The sequence below is a fragment of the Topomyia yanbarensis genome, chromosome 2, assembly GCF_030247195.1.
Source record: "Topomyia yanbarensis strain Yona2022 chromosome 2, ASM3024719v1, whole genome shotgun sequence".
Lineage (NCBI taxonomy): Eukaryota > Metazoa > Arthropoda > Insecta > Diptera > Culicidae > Topomyia > Topomyia yanbarensis.
In genome coordinates, this window is record NC_080671.1 from 65,171,726 (window position 1) to 65,176,944 (window position 5,219).

The window sequence follows — 5,219 nt, forward strand, 5'->3', positions numbered from 1 at the left end:
GTCATATCAACCATTTTATAGAATGCAGAATGTTCTAGAGTAGTTGGAAAATAATACATAACTAAATATATGAAAAAATGGGTTTCAGATTTCTTGATTTTACAATTATAGTTTATTAGTGGTTAGGTAAAGAATCTTACTGTTATTACTGTTGGGATACGTTCAGAAATTCCTGCATTTGTAATCAAAATCTAACATTATTTTCAAAACAAGTGTCAGTTTATACAAAGATATACACTGTGAAAAATAATGATAAGGATACATGTCATTTTAATTTAATATCTTAGTGTGAACGAATAAAAATGACCCAATTGTAACATTTGATGTTTTAGAAAACGTTTTGATAATATTTAAAATGATTGGTTACTTGTTTCAACTCACATTCATTGCTGTTTCAACTTACCTCGGTATGAGGAGAGTTGAAACAAAGAGAACACTGTTACAAAAATCAATATATTGATGCTTTATTATTGATTTATACCAGTTTTTCTAATGTAATTTGATAAAGCATAAACAGAAGTAAGAAATTTAAGAATAAACAATCATCGAATGTCAGTTTGTGTCGATTTATCTAACAAAAACAAAAAAATGTTTCAACCCTCGTCGGTCTCCCCTACTTCAAATTTGCCATCGAATGTTTCGTATTTTGTAGTCATTTTGACAGTGTCAATCGCGTCAAAACGGTCCCAATGGATTGCATGAAAAAAACTATTGCAGTCGGGTCTCCTACTACGCGAATAACTAGGGGCGTGAAAGGAATCCGCGTAATAGGAATCCAATAACTTATGGAATTTTTACTAATTGAGGCTGTGGTCGAATATTTCGTTTGCCGTGCCATTTAGCGCCATACTTTCTTTGGCAAAGTTGTTGTGCTTATTTAGACCTACAAATAAGAGCAATTGGATATCCAATTAATTAAGAAGTGTGCCGCCAGGGGTGTTTAAAAAGAGAATAAATAAATCGAACCTCTTAACGTGAATGTGACTATCATTGAATGGGTTTAACATGGAATATATCGAAATAGTGATTACTTTGAAAGGTGAAAGATTTTTGCAGAATGTTAAGAGCTTTTGGAAGGTGGAAATAATAAATCGAAACTATCCCAACAGGCGGCGCTAGTGCGAATGCACATATTCAACTAATGTCAATCAAAATCATTCTTTATCTCAATAACGAGAATATTTAGGGGGATATTGTCTTCAGTAAAGTTGCTCGAGAAATCATGGACTTCCAGATGGTGACAGATTAGTTAGAGATATTCTCACTATGTGGCACTAGTACTTTCAGTACATTATAGAATATGATACATCTCAAAAGTCTAATAACTTAGAAAGATGGTGCTTTCGGCAAAGCTCTTGATGAGGTCAAGGGCTACGCGATTATGGACAAATCAAATTGAAATAGATCCGCCAGGCAGCGTTAGTGATCATGTACTACATATTCTATATCTCGAGATCATGATAATTTAGAAGTGTGGTGTCTTCGGTAATATTCATCTGCGGGTCCAGTGCTACCTGAAGACAAATAGATAATTTCAGAATTCAGCCACTAGCCGGCGCTAGGGAGAATACAACTTCCATTACATGTTAGGCGATGTTTTGTTACAAAAGTTTGAAAATTTAGGAAAAATTATGTTTTCTGTAAAGGTTCTGAGGACTGCTTGATAATATAATGAATAAATTCGATATCATCCGCTAGGCGGTGCTAGTGAATTTTTTTATTTCAGTACCTCTAGCTTTCAGTATATCTTAGATTATAATATATCCCAAAAAATTTATAATTTAGAAAGACGTTTTTAACAAAATTCTTGTAGAGGTTTACAGTTACCCGGTACTTCTGAATTTTGTTAAACATGTCGTTCTAAATTATTAATTTTTTGGGATATAGTACAATCTGCCATGTATTGAAAGCTTGTACGCTCACTAGGGCGGCATTTGGAGGTACTGAAATAAAAAGGCTCACTAGCCCCATCTAGCAGCTCAATTCTAAAATTACCTATTCGCCTTCGGGCGGCACTCGACCCGCAGATGAATATTGCCAAAGACACACCACTTCTAAATTATCACGTTCTCGAGATATAGAATTTGAAAAATAGTACATGCCCACTAGCACCGCCTGGCGGATCTATTTCAATTTGATTTGTCCATAATCGCGTAGCCCTTGACCTCTTCTAGAACTTTGCCGAAAACACCATCTTTCTAAGGGACATCCATAAATGACGTATCATTATATGGGGGAGGGGGAGTTTTGTATTTTGTGATGATGTGTGACGACAGGGGGGTAGGGGGTCATGCTACATAGCTTTTTTAAAGGGGTATAGAAAAGAATTTTTAAATTTTTTTACGGTGACAAGGGGGGCAGGGTTACCGTCAAGCCACGTAATTACCAGGGGGTATTTAGAGGTTTGTGACGAAATGCTACGATGGGGGAGGGGGTGTTTAAAATCACTCCAAAATGCTACGTCATTTATGGATGGTCCCTAAGTTATTAGACTTTTGAGATGCATCATATTCTATAAGGTAGTACGCTCACTAGCGCCACATAGTGAGAGTATCCGAAACAAATTTGTCACCATCTGGTAGTCCTTAATTTCCCGTGCAACTTTACTGAAGACCCCTCTAAATATTCTCGTTATTGAGATAAAAATGATTTTGACATTAGTTGAACATTTGCATTTCCACTAGCGCCGCCTGGTGAGACAATTCCGAGTTATTATTTCCACCATCCAGAATCTCTTGACTTTCTGGACAAATCTTCTTGAGATCCTTTCAAAATTATCAGTGTTTTGATATATTCCATGTTAAACACATTTAATAATAGTCTTATTTACGATAAGAGGTTCAATTTATTTACTCTCTTTTAAAGCATCCCTGGTAGCATAGTTCTCAACTAATTGGATATAAATTAATCTAAACTGTAGGTCTAAGTAAGCAAAACAACTTTGCTAAAGAAAGTATAGCACTAAATGTTAACTCAGACGAAATATTCGGACACAGCCCCAATTAGTCATGCTATGGGATTCCTATTGCGCGGGTGGCACGCAGTAGGAATCCTGTATTACAACTATACCGACATGGCAGACTGTATTTAACTAATAGTTACAATACACGTTTTAGGCGAAAAATAATCAAAACGATATCTTTTGATGTTGGAAAATATGCACACCAAAAAAAATATGAATTTTATCGTTGACGTAATTTCCAGCATGACAGAATTTAACAAACCGTAATTCACGAAATGACGAAATATAACTAATATATATGCTCCGTGTAATTTTACATGAAACATATACATTAAATGCGCATAAAATTACACTTACTACCATTCAGAACAAACGCTATATGTGGAATAAAATTACGTGATTTACGAAATTCAACGTCATGTAAAATTAAAATCAAACTTAAAAGTAAGTCATTTTTGATGCTCGTATATGTCAGGGTCAGGAGACGTAAATTTATACGATTTTTTTTCTAGGTGTGTGGTTTATCTTAGTATTAGTGGAATGCATACACAGATAAAAAAATACATGTAACATTATGCTAACTATAGCGCACATAAAGGGAACGCGACCAATAGTGTAAAATTATGCGAGTGATTAGGTGTACATTGGCCACAAATCGTACTATAAATAACTTACGTATGTATTGTTGACGATACCGACATCAAAAAAAATCCGTTAAATAATACCAAGACTTGAACCGACAATCATTGACTCACCAGATAAACCCTCTTATGGACTAGGCTAAAGCGACACATAACAACGTGACTGCAAAGTGGCGTACGTACGTAAGTTATTTATGGTACGATTTGTGGCCAATGTAAACCTAATCACTCGCATAATTTTACACTATTGGTCGCGTTCCCTTTATGTGCGCTATAGTTAGCATAATGTTACATGTATTTTTTTATCTGTGCATGTTAAGATATTTAAAACGATTTTTTCTTGTAGTCCATCGATTGTAGGTAGAGCAATCAATTAAATAGTGCGGCATCCTGATTAATGATAATTAATTCATGATTTATTTAGAATCATCAACCCTTCCTTTATATGACCGTAAAAATCTATTAATTTTCATTCCAGTAAACTGTTCTAAGCCGACCGTGGCAAGCGATCATGTTTCGGAAAAAATCAGATATCTAAAGATGTCGAAAATGTTTGACATGTACGAATTGATGTGAAGTTAGTGTTTTTCTGTCAACTTCATCAAATGAAACAAATTTATGTTTGTATAAATCGTTTAGGCATTATATATCAGATTTATCAGTAACTACCTTCTAAAAATATCACCAAAAACAATATTCGCTGCGATTTCATGTACTTATTATGATTTGTGAGTCTGTGCTCTAAGGTCCGAAAAACTGGAACCGCATTCGCAATTCAAAACATACATTCCATTAGGAACATTTCAAATTAATGTATATTTTGTTTCGCTCATAACAACAAGTTGGCTCCATGTTTCCGCAATACCACGAATCAGCTATGAACGTTGCGCTTTTCCGGGTCGGTTGCCTGAAATTCCTCAGATTTTGCTCCACGGAAATATTCATCCCCGAGACTGCAGCGTTCGCTTTGGCGTAACATAATTTGATAAATTAGTCCCGTGGTTTTAGCTTGCTCCGATGTTCTGGTATTCCGGTCTGATACCTTCTCTCCCCCCCCCCCCCCGCTCAACCCTGGAACCGCTATTTAGCCTTTTGCTGCTCAAAGCGGGGCGTGTCGAACCTATAAATCAAGTGGTTACAGACCTAATTTTGTTGCATTTGCGTTGCGGGTGCGGTTGTTGGTAGTGTCGGTGGCGGGCTCGGGATCGCAAAACTTTGTCACTAGGTGTGGGCGCGGTCATACCGGGAGGCTTATCGTGGAATGCGCTGCGCTACGCTGCCATATCCCGTTCGCTGCCATGTGTGTAGGTGGGTGGGTGAGCGACAAAATTTCCCGCGGTGAGCCCGTTTCGGTTTAAGTGGCCGGATGGTCTAAATTAGAAACAATATCCGTGTATATAATTTTGATGAGTTTTCTGACGGCGAAACATGTATCTAATTTTTGAATTTAAAAACTTGTTTCCCCTGTCGTTGGTCATTTTATACAAACGCCACGAGTATTATGATCGGAGCTAAAAGAGATCGATGATTTTATTTAACTAATGAGAAAGAGTCTGCTGAATGGAACAAATCATTATCATTCAATTGTCCGTGTGACTAAATTGACTTAATATCGA